Raw genomic sequence first — 21,362 nt, 5'->3', positions numbered from 1 at the left:
CCACAGTGAGGGGGGCCTGGAAAAGTTGACATCAACCACAGCCGAGCACACTGGGCATGTCATACGTACCACTTGACACAATCCACAGAATAACTCCATGAGGGAGAGATTTCTGTTCCTTCTCGGCAGAGGAAGGGAATACAGCTTGGTGACAGAAAGCAACTTGCCTGAAGTCACAAAGGGAAGATGCAGTCCAGCCAAAATTTGAACCCTGATCTGTCTGAGTCCAAGATCCATCCTACTGTCCTTTCAAGGAAGGTATGGAGGGTTTTTTTCTGAGCATAAATGGCCCCTTCACCCTGGGATGGCAAACATGTAACATATAAGCCACTATTGTCTAATCAGCTGCCCATGACAGGCATCACTAATCAATAACAGAACTAATTTTCAAGGAGACAGGGCCCAGGCTTCATTAATCAATTGCAGCACCTTTTCCCTGCAGAACTGGGACACAGTCTCAGAATTCTTCACAACACATCCCCAAGCAGCAACTTCTCATAGATGAGAAGGTGTGCAGTCTGGATTGTGGGGTCAACACAGGCTGATGTTCCTTCATCTTCCAGATCAACAATTTTAAGCCACAAATTTAATCCCTTCACTATTTAAAATCCATTCAGTTTCTTTTCATTGTCCCAAGGATGAAATCCAAACTCCTGGCCCTGCCTTTGACCTTGCTGGTCCCTCCATGCCATCTCTTAGCGCTTCAGAGCGCTCTCATTGAGCAGCCACTCCAGCTGTAGTCTCCCCAACACCTACCTGCTATCATGTTACTTTCATTTCTTTGTAGCAATTGTCTCCACCTGCAATGATATTTATTCCTCAGTGTGCTCATCTCTCCCACACGGCGGGCAGGCGTCTACAGTGTCTTGAGCCTGGAATGGGTATGTTGGGGTCCTCACTCCAAAATCCAAGAGGAAAGAATCTGATTGGCTCAGCCTGAATCCAGGGTCCAGTCTGTTAAAACGGGAGGGTGGGGGTCACACTGTGAATGAGGCAGGAGGCACTGTGTGTAATGGGGCAGAGGGTCGGGGCAATTCTCAGGAAAAGCCCACGGGCTGGGCAGACACCTCAGATGGGGTATTATGAAAGCAAGAACAAAAATGATAAGAAGAACTAATAATAACAGCAAATAATCATAGCTATTATTATTAAAATATGAAATATTAATATTAAAATATTCGTATTTGGCAGATGGGGAAACTAAGGCACGGAGAGGAAGTGCAGTGTGCCCAAGGTCTCACACACACAGTGACTACTCAAATGTCCACTAGAAACCTCCCTCCCTAGGAGGATACAAATTCGTTCAAGACCTGATCAAGAGGAACGCCCCCCGCCCCCCCCACACACACACACATAATAAGCAAAAGGATTTGAGAACCCCTCCAAGAATCTCTTCCCCTGGGGGCTGAGCCCGGCCTTTCCTAGCTCCTGAAAGCGCCCCAAGGGCAATTCACTCCCCACAGCGTCTCAGTCCTCTTTGACCTTCATTCAGTCTTGGCTGGGCTCCATGAATGTGTAGGGCTTCAACTCCAGAGCAATTACATTCTCTTTGTGGCTGCCCTGCCCACAGCTCTTGGGGCCGGGCAACCACAGCTGTGGGTGAAGTTTGCGTGTGGAGGACAGGAAGTGTCTATCTTTACATTCCAGCATTCACGGGCCTCAATCTTATTGAAATGGCATTTTCTTTCTCCTCCTAATAAACAAAACTGTAGCTTTTTTTTTTTTTTTTAACTCTTCTGCCATCACTTGATTCTCAAGTTTGAATTGTCTGAAGGCTTAAAACACTTCTGGCTCCATCAACACATTTTAACATTTTCCTCTCCTGAATGAGAAAAGCAGAAAAAGGGGGGAAAAGTGAAAACATTTTAATTGCATTAACAGGAGTATGGAGTGCAAAAATAGGTGATTGTGCCACTTTCTCTGCTTGGAGCCTCACTTAAGAGGACTATGTCCACTTCAGAAAATTCTGATAAACTGGAGTTTAGGGAGGAAGCAGGTAGAACAGGATATAACGCAAGTCGTTTATTTTTTCAATCAGAAGCATTTATTGGGCACCTAATGTGTGTCACCTGCAGTCCCAGGTGCTGGGGGCTACAAGTGTGAAAAAGCAGCTAACAAGCCCTACCCTCCTAGCACAACACACAATGTGTGGGAAGACAGAAGTTAAGCAGTTAATTACATAATTAACCATCACAGTTAATGATTTAAATGCAAACTGTTCAACAAGGGAGGGAGCCGAGAGGGGCTTCATCTGACTTCTCAGCCACCATAGTAAACATGAAGAGCAAAACACACGGAAGAACATTCCTGGCAGAGGGAACAGCATGTGCAAAGGCTGAGTCAGGAAGGAGCTCAGCGTGGTAGAGAGCAAAGAGAGGTCTGCTGGGCCTTGTGGGTCGTGGTGAGGGGTGAGTGTTACTCTGGGACTTCTGAGAAGTTTCTGATGGTCAGATTTGGAGCATATGAAGAGTCATGAACGGACCAATAATGGAAAGGAAAAACACTCATTGGACAAACGTTTATTGAGCATCTACCGTGTGCCAGGCTTAGCTGGGTGCTGGGGCTACAGGGGCAACCAGGATACGGGACCCTTGCTTTTACAGATAAGGAAATGGATGTGCAAAGACATTGCCAAGGGCCACAGAGCTGCCAAGTGGCAGGTGTGTCTGGCTTGAAACCCCGGGAGTCATCTGCCTCCCAGTTCTGGTTCTTAGAATGAAAGATGAAGGGCTCCCTGGAGGAGGAGGAGAAAAAGGGGGGAAGGGGAAGAATGAGGGGAGGAAGTGGGGCAGTGAGGGAAGGAGGGAGACATTATCTGAGCAGCCTCCAGACCAGGACCAGGGCCGGAAGAGAGAGGTGAAAGGGAGACAGAGAGAAGCAGATTAAAGGAAACACTGACGCTTAGTATTGCCCCAAACCAAGATGGCTCTCCCAGACAGGGAGTGAGGGTCCCATCGCTGGAAAAGTGCAAAGCTGGCCTGTGTCAGGAAGGGGTTTCTGCTCTTGGAGATCCCTTGACTTCCCAGGCCTCTCATCTGTCCAAAAGCCTATGATAGGAGGGCAGAGGGGACCCCAACCTGAGACCCCAAGGCAGCCTTGGCTCAGCTCGACTCAATTCAGAGACCTGGTTTCCAATCCTGGCTCCACTGTGTGGACCTAGGCTGGTCCTCAGCCTCTCTGTGCCTCACCTGTAAAATGGGGTCGTAACAGCACAGACTTCCCAGGAAAAGCATTGGGAACAGTGTGTGGAACAGAAAGCACATCTGGAAATGTTAATTTTGGTGACACCTCCAGCTCCAGTCATGGTGTGTGTGTGTGTGTGTGTATGTGCTGTGGTTGTCACTAAGGCCTAGGAGGGGTCTGGCACACCCTGGGAGTGGCTGGCAGCAGATGACAGGCCTCTGGAAGTGATATCATTGGTGTCTCTGGCTCAGCCCTCTGGAGACTCCTGCTAAAGTGCTCAGGGTGGAGTGGGTGCTTGTTTACTGAGTTTTGGGAGCGCAAGCCGCCCTGCCTGGGGATGGGGGACTCACAGGCCTCAACCTTGTCACACAGCACTTGGGGCAGCATCTGCAGGAACCAGAGGATTCAAGGGCTGTGTGTGTTACCCCTGACTGGTGCATGCCTCCAGGTGAGTCCTGTGCAGGCAGCAGCCACCTGGGCCTCCATCATCTGAGGTAATCATACAAATGTGCCTTCCTTCAGTCCCTGCAGGCCCCCCAGGCCGCAGAAAGACTTCAAGGAAAGTGTGGCCAAGGGTCACTGTCTCCAGTCTAGGCACTTCCTCCCCTGGGCTGCCTGGAACTAGTCCATCCTAACGTCACCCACCTGGACCAGTGTAATCACCTCCCCACCTGCGCCACCTCTCCCAATGGTCTGTCCTCCATGCAGCAGCCACCAGAGGGCGCCTGTGAACACCTGAGTCAAGTTCTGTCCCTCCTTCCCACGGCGCTCCGGGGCTCCCACCTCCGTTGGGGTAAAAGCCCAAGTCCTCCCAGTGGCCCTGTATGACCTGTCCCTGTCCCCTCCCTGCCCTCTCCTCCTCATTGTCTCCCCTTGCTCACTCTGCTCCACTCACATGGGTCTCCTTGATGTTCCTCCAACATGCCAGTCACAGTCCTGCCCCAGGACCTTTGCACTGACTGTTCCTGCTGCCCAGATGTTCTGCACTCACTGCAATTCAGGCCTTGATGTTCAAACATCACAATGAGGCATTCCCTGACCATCCTATTGAAAATTGCACTTCCCCAACCCTTCCCCTCTTCTGCTTCATCCCCCCGAGCACATCCCACCATAGACTTATCCATCTGATTTCATGTCCATTCCGTCTGTTAAAAAGTCAGCTGAGATCGTTGTCTATTTTGTACCTTGCTGTGTTTCCCATGCCTGGCACACAGTAGGTGCCCAATAAGTGTCTGTCCAATGCATGGATGAATTAAGGAATGAGCTGAGTCAGACCTGGGGTTGGAAGCCCAGCCCCACCTCGTGAATGCCAGTACATCCATGGCAGCTCTGAGCCTCAGTTTGCTCAGCTGTAAAATGGGAAGAAAGCACCTGTCTTACTCCCTGGGGAGGATTCTTGCTGCTTGCTGGGCTGTGTGGGAAGCTCTCAGCCCACAGCCCGGCTCACAGCAGGTGCTCTTCAGATGGAAGTTTCTCTTGTCCTCCCCTCTGCCCTCAGCAGCCTGCTCCCAGCTCAGTAATGTCCCAATGTTTTGGTTTCTTGATGTTTCAAGAAAAGTCATGTCTCCTTAGGGGACAAGGACAGTGACCCTAGGGTGGGGGAGGCACCTACGTACAGCTTCTGAAACACTGCGAGTCTCTGGAGTAGAGGAAAAATGCCCCCCCCCACCAGTGCCCCACAGTGCCAGGCACCCGGAAAGGAGCTTGATGGGTAATTGGGACGCAAGGCAAGCAGATTTATTTAGCACTTCCCATTTTATCCTGCGCGACATCTCTGCTGCCAGGACGATCCCACTCGCAGCCTCTAAGCAGCGTGGTTGGGTGGGAGCTGCAGAGGGGGGTAGGGGGAGGGCTAAGCTCTGGCACTGCTGGAACATCCATGCCCACTCTGTGTCCTGGCCAAGCTGCCCCTGAGGCCGGGTTTCCTTTGGCGGTGTGAAATAACACTATGACATCTACTAATTGCCTACTATGTGCAAGGTACTGCTCTAAGAACTGCACGTGATAAAAGGCAACTAGAAGCTGCTCATGAACATTGCTTATGAATGTTTGTTGATCAACTTAGTGATACACACAGTGGATAACCCAGGCTGGGTTGAATTGCCTGCCAGTGGCTGCTGCTTGCTCAATTTTTAGAATATGCTATGTACCCAAGCTGCAGATAGGTAAACTGAGGACAGCTTTATAATCTTCTGGGGTAAAAAAATACATCTTTGGATGTCTGTCCTTCTCTGATTGGCTTGTCATGGGGGGAAGAGATGTCATTCTTAACTGTCTCCACAGCAGGCAGAGCCATCTGTGCCTGATTCCTGCCTGCACCCCCAGCTCAGAATAGTCTGCACCCTTCTAGCTCTGCCCAGAATAAGCCCTGTCCACTTCATCCACCTCTTTGGGTGCTCCAGGACTCCCCTCTACCTCACTGCAGCTGTGCTGCAATCTATTCCCAAGATGCATCTGGGCACAGTATGCAAATAGCTTGAGTTAACTCTTTCACACACAGGGAGGTCCCACACCTCCATCAGGTATTTAGCAAGCCCCATGGTGTGCTTGACTCTGTGGGATGGGTTAATGAGCTCCTGCCCATCCCTGGCTCCCAGCCTAGCTGTCATAGTGACTTAAGTAAGACCAGGGGCTGTGAGCTGGAAGAGTCAAGAGGGCCTCCTGCAGGTAGCTTGCAGGAGTTGGCAAAAATGTGGAGTGGCAGAAGGGGCAAGCCTGACAGTAGTCACAGCCTGGGAAAACATCCAGAGAAGGAAAGGGAATAGCTTCTGCAGCAGTCAGACTGGTCTTCGTTCCAGACTTGTCCCTGGGCCAGCAACGGCACCTTTAGAGCCTTTCAGCTTTATTGAGATATAATTTACACACTACACAATTCACCCATTTGAAGGGTATATGTAATTGATAGTTTTTAGTGTATCCCTAAATGATCATCGTCATCATCAACCATCCACAATCTAATTTTAGAATATTTTCATCCCCAAAGGATCCATTGGCCTACTCCAAGATCATGAAGATTTATGCCTATGTTTTCACCCAAGACTTTTACAGTTTTAACTCTTACATTTCGGTCTATGATCCATCTTGTGTTAATTTTTATATATGGTGTGAGGTAGGGGTCCGACTTGATTTTTTTTTTTTTAATGAATTTTGTTGGGGAATATTGGGGAACCGTGTGTTTCTCCAGAGCTCATCAGCTCCAATTCGTTGCCCTTCAATCTAGTTGGGGAGGGTGCAGCTCAGCTCCAAGTCCCGTTGCCGTTTTCAATCTTTAGTCGCAGGTGGCACAGTCCACCATCCCATGCAGGAATTGAACCAGCAACCTTGTTGTTGAGAGCTTGCGCTCTAACCAACTGAGCCATCTGGCCGCTCCATCGACTTCATTCTTTTGCATGTGGATATGTAGTTTCCCCAGCACCACTTATTGAAAAAACCATTCTTGCCCCACTGAATTGACAATCTTGTTGAAAATCAATTGATCGTAGATGTGAGGGCCCCTTCTGGACTCTTAGTTCTATTCCATTGACCTATATGTCTATTCTTATGCCTGTACCACTGTGTCTTGATGACTATAGCTTTGTAATAATTTTGAAATTGGGAATTGTGTTCTTTGTTCTTTTACAAGATTGTTTCAGTTATTCTGGGTCCCTGGAATTCCCATGCCAATTTTAGGATCAGCTTGTCAATTTCTTCAAAAGAAGCTAATTGGGATGTTGATAGGGATTGAGTTGAATCTGTAGATCAATTTGGGGACTATTGCCATCTGAACAGTATTATGTCTCCCAATTCATGAACATGGGATGTCTTTCCATTTGTTTAGGTCTTCTTTCATTTCTTTCAACATTTTGTTGTTTTCATAGCATAAGTTTTGCACTTCTTTTGGTAAATGTATTTCTAAATATTTCATTCTTTTTGATCAATTGTAAAAGGAATTGGTTTCTTCATTTCGTTTGTTCATTGCCACTGCATAGGAAATAAAATGGATTTTTGTGTATTGACCTTATGTCTTGCAGCCTTGCTGAACTTATTTACCAGTTTTAATATTTTTTTTTTAGTGGATTGCTTAGGATTGTCTAATACCAAATGATGTCATGTGCAAATAGAGATCGTTTCACGTAATCCTTTCCAATTTGGATGTCTTTTACTTTGTTTTCTTGTCTAATGGCCAGGTTATAACCTTCAGTCCAAGGTTGAATAGAAATGGCAAAAGCAGACAGCCTTGGGACCAGCCTGGTGGCTCAGGCGGTTGGAGCTCTGTGCTCCTAACTCTGAGGGCTGCCGGTTGGATTCCCATATGGGCCAGTGGGCTCTCAACCACAGGGTTGCCGGTTCGACTCCCTCAAGGGATGGTGGGCAGCGCCCCCCTGCAACTAACAATGGCAACTGCTGAGCCGCGTCCTCCACAGCTAAGATTGAAAGGATAACAACTTGACTTGGAAAAAGTCCTGGAAGTACACACTGTTCCCCAATAAAGTCCTGTTCCCCTTCCCCAATAAAATCTTAAAAAAAAAAAAAAAAAAAAAGCAGACAGCCTTGTCTCTTCCTGATCTTAGGGGTGCAACGTCCAGTCTTTCACCATTAATTTGATGTTAGCTGTAGTTAGGCTATACCGGGTTGAGGAAGTGCCTTTCTATGCCTAATTTATTGAGTGTCTTATGAAGAGACGCTGAATTTTGTCAAGTGCCATAGCCATGTCTGAACCCATGTCTTTTTGACTCCAGAGTCCCAGCACTTACCTGAAACACTAAATCGGAGGACTCCCAAAGGAGCCCCACATGGAACCCAGTAAAGAGCAGAAAACCCATTCAGCAAATGGGGTGTTCCCATGTGCCCCTTTTCTCTTCGGCATGTGAAGTGAACTTCAGAGAGCAAGAGCGTGCATGTGTGAGAGTGAGAGCACCATGTTTCATTTGAAGGAATGTGTAATTGTGGAATTTCTGGCATAGGCCAAAGTTATAGGGGGGATGTTTTGGACCTGTCTCGCAGAGATTTAAGACTTGACAAACAATCTTAAACTTGGCGTGAAGAGTCCTGTTTATATACAGTGAGGGGCAGCTGATGGCTCCCCTGGAGTTGTCTCAACAAAAACACACTGGAGCTAATTACCAGGTTCTAGGAGACAGTGGGGCGGAAGCTGGGCCAGAAGGAAAGGAGCGGAGGCTGGGAAACAGGGGAAATATCCCCCACCCCCTGCAGAAGATGGAAATGCTCATTGACTGAACTTTTCACCTAACATTGAGTCACACCCACTGCTTGCCAGGTGTGGAGGTCAGCAGAAGAGAAAGAGACCCAGAGCCCATCAAGCTCCACCTCCCAATTCTAGTATTTTCCACAGTGTGGAATTTTGAGGCTTCAGCTATTCCTCCCGGGGAGAACATTCTCTTCTTGGTTCCCTTCAAGCTCTGGCTTGCAGGAAGTCTTGGTTTGGTGTTACTAAATCCTTAATGCCTTTCTGACACTTGTCAACCTCCTGAGGCTGCCCGGAGGCTACGACAAGATCAGACTAGAATGTTCTGTTCTCTTTGTATTGATTTTTATGGTCACCTACCTGACTAGCCATTCTGGCTTTCCCATTGACAGTGGCCACATTTATCAAGCAAGCCCTTCTTCAGTCTATACTTGGTGCCAGATGCTTGACATGATGCAGCTCATTTCACCCTCCCCACAGCCCTAGGAGATAGAGACTATTATTATCCTCCATTTAAGACAGTCAAACAGAGGCACAGCTAGAGTGGGGAGACTGACAAAAAACAAGCAAACTGGTCAAAATAGAAAACCATTCCAAATTGTAATAAATAATCTGGTACTGAGATGAAGGGTGAGGAGGATCCTGCCTTGGGAAGAGAGGGAGGAACAGCATCCGAGTCAGAGGGAACAGCCAATGCAAAGGCTCTGAGTCTGGACTGTAAATGATGTTTGCATAGAACAGCAGAGAGGCTAGTGTGGGTGGAGTGGAGTAGCAAAGGAGACAGCTGAAGGAGGGAGGGGATGGGGACAGGTCGTGCAGGACCTTGTGGGCTGCACAGAAGACAGGTTTTTTTACCTGAAGTGAGATCTTCTCTACTATCTCCTACCCTGGTCCATTAACTCTTGGAGGGCAGGTATTTTTTAGCCTGTTTTGTTTACTTCTGTGTTCCAGTCCTTAAAATAGCCTGGCACTCAGATTGATGGCCTGAACGGATGGGTTCCCCAGGCACAGACTGCAACATATTTCATGCCTGTTTTCCTTTGCTGCTCACAAGAACCCTCAGAGGTAGATGTGGTTGTCCCCTTTTTACAAATGGGAATTGTGAGACTCAGAGTGACTTAAGGTCCCTCCCCTAAACAGGTGGCAGGGTTGGGTCTCATGCCTCCATTGAGCATGTAAGGCTTGAGCACCTAATGTGTATGAGAAACCATGCTCAGTGTTTGTGGGATCATCCCATTTAATCCTTCAAGATGGGACTGTGTCCCCATTGCTTGGATGAGAAAACCAAGGCCAGATTGTTGACGGTTAGGTCAGAGTCATGCAGCTAGAAAGGACAAAGTAGGCCCTGCAAACCTGGTCACTGCACTGGCCGCTGGGAAACTCCGAGCTTAATTTAGGTTCCTTGTTTAATTATTCATTCTCTCCTCTCTCTTCTCCTATTTATGACTTCCGCCTTCTCATTTTGTTCCCCCGGTTAATGCCTTTTGTTTATATCTGCATCTTTGGCCCGCAATGAATGAATCAACGATTTTGGAGGAAAAAAACCCAAATTCTAAACTTGAGTGCCTTTGTGGGCACGAGGCCCTCTCCAAATACATACCTTGAAGAAATAAAATGCTTTCAACATGTTCAGAACACAATGACTCCATGTGTAATCTTCTGTCTTTGAGCACTCCCACCTCCCATGATAATCCTTCCCTTTTACTTTTTTTCTCATCCCATTTTCAAGCACCAACTATAGGCTGGACAGGCACATTATCACAATTCATCCTTATGCTCTCCTTGTGAACAGGGGTTACTTTGCCCCATTTCACAGACAGGAAACTGAGACCCAGAGAAACAAACCCATTTTGCAGTTGGGAAAACCGAGGCTCAGGGCCCCATACAGCTAGTTAGTTCCTGAGCTGGAGCTCCTACCGTGGTTTGTCCTGACTCCAGGGCAGCTGAGGATGGTATTAGGTAGGATGTTTCTGAAGTGCTTACTCTGCTGGAAATGCTCCTTCATCCATTCCCTCATTCATTCAACCAATAATACATGGGGATTCCCCAGGGCCCATGGAGTCACACCCTAGTGTGACCAGAATAAAGACAGGATAGGATAGAGAATGCAGCGTGGAATGGCTGGTGCGCGGGTGTCAAGGACGGTTTCTCCAAGGAGTTGTCGTTTGAGCACAAACTGGATGATATTGGTTAAGACTTCCAGGAGAAGGATCAGCAGGTGCAAGGGCCCTGGGTCGGGAGTGCGCAGTTTGTTGGAACTGTAAGGAGCCGGTTTGTCTGGAGCATAGAGATCCGGGGACAGAGTGGTGGGTACGAATGCGGAGGGGAGGTTGGATTTTATTCGAAGGGCAGTGGGGAGCCACGGCAGAGTTCAGAGCTGGGCATGGCAAGCACCACGGCCTTTGTACTAAGCACCCTAGGGCTCTCGTGGGGAACCGTAGCCGCAGGGGTCCCTCGTGTTGACGCCTCCGCTCACGTGTCCCCCGAAGCCGGGTGCCGGGCGCCCCACGTGCTCCCTCGGCCATTTAAAAGCCCGCGTGCCACGTGACCGCGCCGCGTCGCCTCATTGGCCGGAGGGCGTGGCAGCCGCGCGGCTGCGTAGTGACGCGCGCGGTCTGGCCCCGCCCCCCGACTGGTGGCGGCGGCGCTGGCGGAAGGGATGACGTCACCGGCTGGGGGGGCACGCGAGCGGGCGAGAAGGGAGAGCGAGCCGCAGTGAGTGTCCTCGCGCCGCCCGCCCGGCAGCCCGGCCGGCGCGCGCACGCCGCGAGGCGCTGGCGCTCGGGCTCCGCTTGGATCCCATGCAACAGCCAGGATGTGAAGCGGGGCAGAGCCGGGGAAGCCCAGCCCAGCCAGCCTCCAGGTAAGGGGGGAACAAATATCCTGAATTACCCCCAAATTGCAGGCACTCCAGTGGGGTCTCGGAGGCTACGGAGTGGGCAGCGCGCCGGCTTTGTGCCGGGGAAGCCTGTCCTGCACGGCCATTGTGCTCGGAGGACGCTCCGCTGCAGCCGGCTGCACGCCCAGTCGCTGCGCCCGGCCAGCTGCGTCCGAACAATGCCCAGGAGGGCTGGACCGGGCGGGGGCGACTGGAAGGCTGAGCTGGCGGGGTGGGGGGCTTCGCCGCGGCGGGGGAGGGGGCTGGGCTGGACTCGCCCGGAGCGCGGCGTTGGAAGCTGCCCAGCGCCGCCGGCTGCACCACCCCGGGCTGCGGGCGGGGCGAAGGCGCGCAGTGGGGACGCGCGTGTGTGCGGAGAGTGCTGGCGCGGGCCAGGGACCCCAGGCGGGTCCTGGAGGCAGGGGTCTCTGTGCTGGGGTGGGGGGCGCTCAGGTACCCTGGAGTAGAGACCAGCCCGGGACGGGTGGCCCCAGGTGGGAACGAGGGAGGACCCGCAGGTGCGCCCAAGGCGGCTGCTGTGCCCACCACCTTTGCTCTCCAATCCCCCTTCCCTGGAGACCCCCAACTGAATATCGGCTCCGTCCAGCGCCCTCCCGGCCTCGTCTCTCCCTTGAAAGGGGGTCGCTCCTCCTGTACTCTGGCTTTGCCCCACCCTTCTGCGGCCGGGCGACCCCTACCAGCCCTCCAAGCGGGGCGAGGCTCAGCCCCCAGCCCCAGGGACTCGCGGTCGGACGAGCACGAGCCCGGCACCGGACCTCCCTTGGATGCTGCGCTGGGGCCCCCATGGGGATCCCCGGAGAGGGGAAGCCGCCCCTTGAGCCACCAGCCCCGCGGGTTCTGCACACCCCGGGAGCCCCCTCGGGGGGCTTGGGGGGAGGGACGGTGACGTCATCCTGGGGCGGAGCCGTCGGAACCAGGTTGAAGGGGGCATGCGGGATTGGGGGATTGCCCTGAGGGGAGCCCCGCAAGTTAGAGTGCCCGTGCCCTGGACGCAAGGGTTTTTGGCTGCGGCCAAGTTTACTGCTCCTTATGGAAATCTTTCAAATTTAGGACCCCCCCTTAGCACCTCCCCGCACAAATCCAGGACACTTACCCCATAAACCCCCATAAATCTGGGAACTCCCTTTCAGCCGCTTTCTATCCAAAATTCTCAAATCAGGGCGCCCCCCAAACTGGAATTTTTTTCAGCCACACCCCCCCAAATTTGGAATCCACTCTTAAGTGACCCTTTCCTGATTTCCACTCCTCTAGTAGCCCCGTAAATATGCAGCTTTTGAGAGTGCCCCTTTCTTTGTAATCTTTCCTTAAATGTAGCCTAAAGACCTCACAGCCTAAATTAACAAACCTCCTCAGTGCCTCCATCTGGGGGGCGCTTCCCCTCTCTCTCCTGGGCTCAGCTGGGATTCCCCTGTCCCCCATCTCAATCTGGGGAGTCCCCACTCCGAACATGGGGCCCTTCTGCCCCTGACCAAACCCCTGAAAAATCAGGCTGGGCGACACGGCTGTTGAAGGAGGGTGTCTGAGGTATCCAGTCTGGGCATTGGTACTCTAAGAAGCCAGGACAAAGCTGGGGGGTTCGGAGGGGCCCCAGGATAGGGACCCGCCCACTCTGGGCCCCCAGCGGCTACCACCCAGACTGGTTGCTGGGGTTCTGGCTTTCTCTTGATGTCCCTCATTGCTGTTGTCCCTGGGGTGCAGAGGGCGAGGGCCCCTCTTTGTTTGGGGCACCCTGCTTTCCCCTCGGAACCGTCTGTCGCGTGCGAGGACAGGGAGCCAGCCTGCACTGCTACTCCTATGATACCAGCTGCTGCTGCTGAAGCTTTTATTAATGGCTGAGGAACCCGGTCGATTCCTCCATTTGCATAGCTCCCCTCCCCCTCCCAGGGTCCCTTTCCTTTGTGCCCCCCTCCCCCTGCCAATCTCGCCTGCCTTCTGTCCCTCAGCTCTCTTCTTCCTCTGCCAGCTGATACTTTGGCTGCAGAAGGCAGGCAGCTGGGGCTGGGGGCGGCTGCTTTCCACCCCCAAATTCCGGAGCCCACCAAGTTGGGCCTGAGTCTGGCTGGACACCCCTGCCCCCCCCCCCCCCACGATGCCCTCCCTTGGGCATCTCTTGTTGCCTGCGCTGCCTGCTGTCTGGGTCTCCATTCTTCCTTTCCAGAAATCTTCATCTTGCCCTGTCCCCCAGGCCTGGGGGGCATCTTCACCATGACAGTGCACTTCTTCGCGGGGCCCAGCCTCCCCAGCCCCCTGGGGGCTGCCATCTACCACACTCGGTTGCCCTGAGAGTTGGTATAATTGGGCTCAGGCAAACAAAACATCGAGGGAGACCTGGCTTGCCTGGTGAGCTCATGCGCTTTTCTATTCTTGCCACCTCAGCCACTGACATTGGCCCCCCAAGGGGTGTCAAGCTGGAGCTGTCATGTCAGTGGCCATCCCTGAGAGGAGAGGTGAGGGGAGGTGATAGGTAGCCTGGCCCACTCCCCACTCCCTGTGGGAGACGGGGGATGGGTCATTGTGGTGTGGCTCCAGGGTGTGGCGTTGGAGGTCGCTGCGGTGGCTGGGCTCTCTGGGGGAACCCTCCTCCCCCAGGGTCCCTTGCAGGCCCCTGAGCTGGGCATGTGGTGAGCTCAGCGAGAGGCACTGAAAGCCGGGTGCCTCACCGCACAGAAATCATCGCCTGTTGACTATGTGCTGGTCTTTCTCCCTCCTAGCCCTTCTTTTTTCCCTGCTTCCAAAGGAATTCCGGATAGTTTCTCATATCCATGGACCCCACTTGGAGGAGACAGGAGGCATTTTCACCCAACACTGGGACTCCCAGCTCTGGGCTGCCATGTCAGGAACAGGTGGAAGGGGTAAAGCTCCCTTGAAGTCAGGGATTTAGTGGTGGCATCTGGGTGGACAATTCTGGAGTGTTCACTGTCCACCCGTTTTCTTCCTCATTGGGTCACACAGAGTGTGGCGCTCTGCCTGGCATTTTCTGGAGCTAGGGCCAGTCAAGGAAACAGAGCCACCTCCGATGGGCAAATGGCTTTTCGGGGTGACTCTTTCCCGTCCTGCCTTGTGGGTCAGCACTGAACAGCATTTTACAGGTGTTGGAGTGCAGCACACACCTCCAACCGCCGCTTCCAGCATCTCCGCGACGGTAGACTTGTAGCTTCTTCGCTGATTATTCCAACTGCTGCATGGCCTGAACGATGGTGAGCGAGCAAGGTGGCCAGGGAGGGACAGGCAGGGAACGTGTGACACTGAGGCGCAGCGTCGCCTTTCCACCCAACTCCCTGCGTCCCAGTGTTCACCTGTTAACCGTGACTTCAGTGCCTACAGCCGTGCGTGGGGTAAGTGGGAGGGGCGTGGAGAGAGTTCGCGGTGGGGAGGAAAACCCTAAAAATAAAGATGGATATTTATAAACCCGGCAGGTTTGGGGAATAATTGACGAAGCTTAATGTTTTCAGTTGCGAGTGATTTCCCCTGACTGCATTAGGCTCCATTTGTGGAGTTACTCGGAGCCAGCTGAAGGTTCTTAAAAAGTGTGGTGGGCTTGGCGGGCGCCTTGCGGGCCGAGGCTCTTTCTGCGGAAGGTCTTGTGTTTCTGGAGGGAGGCAGTGGGCGTAGGCAGGGGCCAGGAGACACAGAGTCCCCGGCTTTCCTCCATGTCCAGGGCAGCCCCCGGCATACCCTCCAGGGGTGGGCAGCCCAGTTTTCCAAAATTTGCAAGGAAGAGGGTGCCCCTCTCCCACAAAGCTGGTGCAGAGTGCCCTTGCTCTGTCCTTCCCCTCAACAAAAGATGCCCGGGGTGGGGTATTTGGAGAGACCCTCAGCTGTCTGCTAGGCAGGGCAGCTCAGCCTCCAGTGGGGACCGGAAGACAAGATGAAGGCGTAACCGCTGTGACCGCTGTGCCTGTGCAGGAGCCACGGGTCACGTCAACAAAAGCCCACCATGGGAGTGTGGACAAGGTCACATCACTGCCTGTATTGAGGAGAATGAGGGTTCGAGGGCTTTTCAAATGGTTTTTAAATTTTGTCTTTTCCCACCTTACCTTGGTTTGGAATCAGAAAGTTGCTGGCTTGCAGGGTGGTGAAGGTGGGGCAGAGGGGGTGCCAGATAGGAGTTGAGGTTCAAGTGCATGCTGCCCTGTCGTGAGGAGGACGGACAGCCCAGAGACAGGCAGATCTTAGCTCTGAGATGCACAGGGAGTGGTGACACCTGAGTCTCCTAGTCTTATAGTCCAGTCACCCTTTCTGCCTTCTAGAAGCTCAAGGGTATTGAGTGTAATATGTGGGTTTTTTCCCCTATTCTTTCGTTTTTTCTTGAAGGAAAGAAAAGACACTCAAAAAGAAAAAAGAAACGAAAAAAACCCAATGTACCATTTCTATCTTGTCTCTGCCTGATATTTCAGAAGCGTTGGGGTGGGGGGAGGGTGCGTGGGGAATATGAAAAAATCAATTGGCTTACACTTCTGCAAAGGCGAAAATTAACGAGCGGGTGGGAGTGACTCACGGACAGAGCGTCGACTTTCCTTGCCTTTTTTTTTTCCCGTCTGTTTTTCCCCCTCCTGTTGGAGCTGCCAATCCCTATGCTTCCCCCCTGGCTCAGCCAGGATAGACCTGGGGGTCAGATCTGGGGGTCGGTGCTATTCCTGCCTGGCTGTAGAACCCTGCCTTTGGTTCCCTGGAATCGAGGCACCTCCCGAGTTCTGCTGAGGCCAGAGGGATCCCAGACCTGAAAAGCCACCGTTTTTGTCTAGCATCCAGCATCCCCGTTGGTTTCCTTCTCATTCTGGTGGATTCCACCTTGGTCAGGTGCTTGGAGCTTGGTTTTTGGGTTGCAGTGACCCCTCCCTGAAAATGCCTGAACTGGGCCTGAATCGCAAATGTCGTTTTTTTCCTTTTGAAGGGGTAGATTTGGTTCAGAACTCCCTGGATTGCCCCTGTGGCTTTTGAGTTGTTTGTTTGTTTTTAAAAATCTTTGCTGTTAGCCCCTTCTAGGAAGGCCAGTGGTCTTCTGTCTTCTGCCTGAGGTAACTGAAGAGACCAGTTTTTCTCTTGGTTCTCTACTTCCTCTCTCCCTCTGTGTGGCCTTGCCTCTTCCCCTCCGCACGCCAGAGCCTTCTCACTTGCAAAATGAGGTTATGTCTCTGGCTTGGGTGTCAGAGCCTTGACTTCCACCACCCACCCAGCTTGAGCTGTGCACCCTGGGCTGGTTAGTTGACCTTTCTGTGTTGCTTCATCTCTAAGATCACGGCAATCACACAGTTTCTTGGGCATCCAGGTCATGAGATGCTTTGTGTCTGACGTCTGGTCCCCGCAAGGCATAGGGCAGCCCTGGCGGCCTGGGACCCCTGGATGGAGGCGGGCTGGGGGGCGAGGGGCTGGGAAGATGTTCTATTATCTTGTTGTCATGCGGGTAATTGAGTGTTGGTGGAAATTCAGGGGTTCTGGGGAGGCAAGGTCGCTGCGTCTGTGTGTGTGTAATTCAACGCCGCTTATAATTAGCCCCATGATCAGCAAATGAGGGGATGTCGGCGGCATAATAATCGCTGCTCCAACTTATTTGCAGTTGGTGCCCCGTGCCAGGCTCTGTGCTGAGGAAGCGTACCAGGCACGTCCTTATTGCCTTTAACCTTCACACTCCCTGTGAGCACAGTTGCCGAGATCGGAGCCCCATTTCTAAGAGAAGGAAACTGAGGCACAGAGTGGGGTCTTCACTGGCCTGGGGTCCCACAGCCCTTAAGTGATGAAGTGAGGAATCTTACCCAGGGCCAACAGATGCCAGAACCTTAAATCTTACCTTCTGCAGTCCGGGGGCTCTTGCCCAATTGTCAAAGAAGTCGTTTTGATGACATTTCACCTGCTGGGGGCACCTGAGAATCACTATTGAGACTGGGGCTCCCAGCTGCCTTCCTCAGAGGGTAAGAGAAGAGCATGAATGCTGGATGGTGGGTGCTGGACTGAGGCTGCCCAGGTTCAAATCCTGGCTTGGCCACTCATTGGCTGTGTGACCTGAGGCAAGTTGCTCAACTTCTCTGTGCTTCCATTTTCACATCTGTAGAATGGAGAGTAACAGTATCCACCTCGCAGGGTTGTTGTGAGGATTAAATGAGTTAATACACATAAAGAGATGCTTTGTTACTTAGCGGGACCTGCCTGGTTTGCAGGGGAGGGAGGCAGGGGGCAGCAGCCACCCTGCCCCTCCATGGGGTCCAACATGGGAGAGATGTCAGGATGACTCAGCCACTGCAAACTGGGGCGTTCCCCGTCACTGGCTGCCTAATCAAGGCCGCCCCACTTCTGCGGCAGGACCAGGCCAGGCGCCTGGCATGATCTGAGCCACGGGAGGCCAGGCGAGCCTGGTGGGGAGGGCAGGTGGCTGCCTCGGGAGGCCCTGAGCACTCCTGGGACCCCAGGAGATGGCCCCTGATTGCCAGGGTCCCTGGTGGCTCCGAGTGAGTGCCCAGGTGGAGGTCTCAGCTTAGACTGTGACCCTACCATGGGGCGCTCAGAAGAGGGTCAGTTTACAAGCTTGAAGTGCAAGCATCCATTCATTCACTTGCCAACTCATTAATTCAGTCCGTCAGTATTTGTTGAATACCAGCTGCTAGAGAACTTGAGAGCCAGACTCTGGGTTCAAATTCCAGCTCTGCTGCTCACTGGCTGTGGGGCCTCAGGCTAGTTACCTAGTTGCCCTGTGCCTCAGTTTCCTTACCTGTAAAATGGGTACTTTGGCCTTGCTTCACTCATGGTAGGGGTATAGTGAGGGGCATATGAACAAATATATGCCTGGCAGACAGAAACCGCTAGTAAGTTCTTTTTCTTTCTTTTTAAAAATTGCAAATAAAAATTAAATTCTTGGGATACAGTAGTGAACAAGGCAAGCTGGATCCCTTGGACCCTGCAGTGTACTGGGGGGAGACTGTGAGTACATAAATAAGCAAAAAAAAATGTTTCTTAAAACAGGGTTCTGCTGAGACTGAAAATGCGACAGATGAACAGGTGTCACCCAGTACGTCACCTGGCCATTATTTAGTCTGGGGGTGGGGGGACAAGGAAGGCCTTCTGAGATGACCTTTGAGCTGAGCCCTGAAGAGAGACAGATGAACAGGTGTTGGGGACAGCAAGTGTAAAGCCAGGAGGGGGGCACCCTTGGCTGGAGGTGAACAAAGCAAAAGCGAGAGGCAGGAGGAGTTCAAATTGCATTTTAAACACATGGGGCCAGTTTGCTGAAAGCTCCCCAGGTCCGGGGAGCAAATATTGCCAACGGACACCTGGGAGCTCAGGGAACACCTCTTGCCAGGCCAAGGCCCAGAGAAGGAGAGAAACTTGCCCAAGGCCACACAGCCATGCCTGCCTGCCTACTCGGCCAGGCCTCGAACTAGAAGGTGGGCTGGGTCCCCTCACACCAGTCTGGAGGGGGAAACCGAAGCAGGAAGCCGTGGCAGGAACATCATTCTCAAACACAAGTACCCATTAGGGCCAGGCAGGTAAAGCCCATGGGTGGCGTGGGCTGGGTGGGCTCCCCAACCTCCTGGGCAGCCCCGAATGGCTCCACAGCCAGAACTGCCAGGAAAAACCAGAAAGCTAGATTTTGTGAGAAATTGCCCTATTTTACATCCTTGGATCTTTTCTTGAAACACCTCCATATGCCGCTTGTGTGACCTCGAACCACCTCACTTGTCATCATCACCAAGCTTCAGTTTCCTGGGCTATAAAATGGGTTGAAGATTGGAGGCCACCTTGATGAGGCACTCGTGCATAAACGCATGGTGGGGGGCGGGGGAGTGTTGCCGAGAACAGGGCCTGGCCCAACGTCCGCGCTCGATAAACGTTGGCTCTGATTATATTAATATTGGTCATAATGATAAACTTGACTTAAATTAAATGCTGTGCAGAAGGAAGCCGGCTAGTCCCGCGGGGTAGGGCTGTGAATTATCTTCTGGCTGCAGGACCCGGTCCTTGTGCTCTCGTCTTTTCCAGAACATACCTATTTGCTCTCGAGGCTGGGGCTTGGGGGTCACCAGTGTCACTTGTAGAGTTTATTGCAGTGGTTTGCAACTTGGGGCGATTTTGCTCCCTGGGGGACACATGGCAAAGTCTGAAGACATATGTGGGTGTCACAACTGGGGGTGTCCCTGGCATTGAGTGGGTGGGGGCCAGTGATGCTGCTGAACACCCTACAGTGCCCAGGATGGCCCCCTACAGAAAACAGTCGGCCCCAGTGTCAGCAGTGCGGAAGGGGAGACGCTGATTCCTGCTCAGGACCCGAGGCACGGAGAGAAATCAGGCTATTGGCTTGTCGGTGGACGCCCACCACTGGCGCTCCGCAGCGTCCTGCTGCACTTGAACGCTGAGATTACCAATGGTTCCCGCTGTACACTTCTCCTGGCCCCACTGCCCAATTGATTATCAGAAGCGGGTAATTGCCCTTGACTTGTGGATTCTAGAAAGTGGGAATGGCTAGGGTTTCCAGCGATGGTGCTGGATCTGGGACGTGGAGGGACTGCCTTGTCCAAGTTTGTTTTTTACCCCCTTTCTTCGCACCTGGACCTGGGAGCCTGGACTTTGTCCCCACTGGGGAAGGTCTCTTGGAGGCTTGAGCACTCTAATTTTGAATCCTTACATGGGTTTTTCCCTGGCTGTGTGAGGCAACCCATTATTCTCTCCCCATCAAGCCTCAGTTTTCTCATCCATGAAATGGGGATGAAGCTTGCCTGCTGCATCGCTGGGGATTAAATGGTGTCATGTCGATGTGGTGCAGGGTGCCCAGCGTGCACTGTGTCCTCTGCCCCCCGTCTTCACAACAACTGGGAGGAACAAGGATGGAGCCCCAAATCTATAATTGTCCAACAACTGCAACAGGGGAGCTCACCCTAGCAGGCATTGAGTCCCTCTGTCATGGAGCCCATGCCACATACCTGGCCCTGGGCTCCAGCTTTGTTCACATTTTCACTTTTCATCCTTAGAACAATTCTGAGAAGTAGGAACTGTTCCCTCCCCATCTTGCAGATAGGGAAACTGAGGCACAGAGTTGGGACGAGAAACTGGAATGACTGGAGTCTTTTGTCAGGGCTCTCTGCCCCCCAGCCCCAGGTGAACAGAGGTGTCACCTGTGCTAGTGGAGGTTCAGAAGGGTCTGCGCTTGGTTTAATGCCCTGGTATTTTCTTAAAATCCTTAATAATTTTTGCACAGGGTTTCATTTGTACTGTGTCCCGCAATTATGTAGCAATTATGGAGCCATAGCAAGAGATTGAGGGGAGGGGAGGGGTGTTGGTCAGCACTGGGTTCCAGATATGTTTTTGCATCTCACAAGTTGTGTGACTTGAGGGAAGTTGCTTTGTTCCTCGGGGTGGCACACCCAAACTGCCCTCTGGCCGTCTTACCCTTTCTCCCTGCCTCTCTACCTATCGCTCATTCTGTAGTCACCACCATCCCACACTAATTGTCCCAGGTAGGCAGCTCATGGCCAGGAAAGCCCTGCCTCAGCAGTTCAAACACCCCTGCTCAGCTCACACTGCTCTGGGCAGGAGGTTAGGAAACCTGGTCCCGAGTGGAGGTGCTGTGTGACTTTGCCTACTCGCCCTCTCTGAGCCTCTGCATGTCTCAAATATCTGGTACAGAAGCAGTGCTGTGTGGCTGTTGAGAGGCAGGGGTTTTGAGGATGGGTGTCAGGGAATCCCAAAACAGCCCATGAGATTTCCTGTGTCCTGGAGAAGCCCAAAGGATCCAGGGACTCCAAAAGGTTCATAGTAGCCAGGCCAGGTCATTTTAAGACTCAGCTATACCTAATGTTCATTTGATAGCCTGTGTGTCCAGCCAGATGGCTAGAGAAGTCTCTAAGGAGGCCCCCAGGAATAGGCCAGGATATCTTTTGGGGATTGCATTTAACATTTGAAGAACTCACGTTCGAGTCTTGGCTTGGCCTCATGGGCAGTGTGACCCTGGGCCAGTGGACCTACCTGCCGGGCCTCAGTCTTCTCAGTCAGTAAAATGGGTGTGAGACTTTCTGTTGGGCAGTTGGAAGGATCCATACCGAGTGTGCCTGGAAAGTGCTGGCATAAACATCATATAGTACAATGTGATGCTTCCTGCTTTCTGGGAGC

The 21,362-nt window shown here is 52.3% G+C and overlaps 1 protein-coding gene across 12 annotated transcripts in view; it reads left to right on the top strand.

Moving 5' to 3' along the window:
• Positions 1-11,048: 11,048 nt before the first annotated feature.
• The window catches only part of PTPRS (protein tyrosine phosphatase receptor type S), a 100,522-nt gene continuing 90,208 nt past the window's right edge, over positions 11,049-21,362 (top strand). For 8 of the 12 annotated variants that reach the window (XM_088792303.1, XM_074337638.2, XM_088792302.1 and 5 more), the window contains exon 1: positions 11,049-11,231. The gene's annotated coding sequence lies outside the window, so the exon portion shown is untranslated. The remainder of the gene's footprint in view (positions 11,232-21,362) is intronic. The other 4 variants (XM_088792306.1, XM_074337648.2, XM_088792305.1 and 1 more) reach the window with 2 other exon arrangements.

Source organism: Rhinolophus sinicus, chromosome 15 (genome assembly GCF_057876585.1).
Source record: "Rhinolophus sinicus isolate RSI-liver-muscle chromosome 15, RSI-T2T, whole genome shotgun sequence".
In the NCBI taxonomy this organism is placed as follows: Eukaryota; Metazoa; Chordata; class Mammalia; order Chiroptera; family Rhinolophidae; genus Rhinolophus; species Rhinolophus sinicus.
Note: the sequence above shows the minus strand (reverse complement) of the source record. Positions and strands in the feature narration are given on the sequence as shown.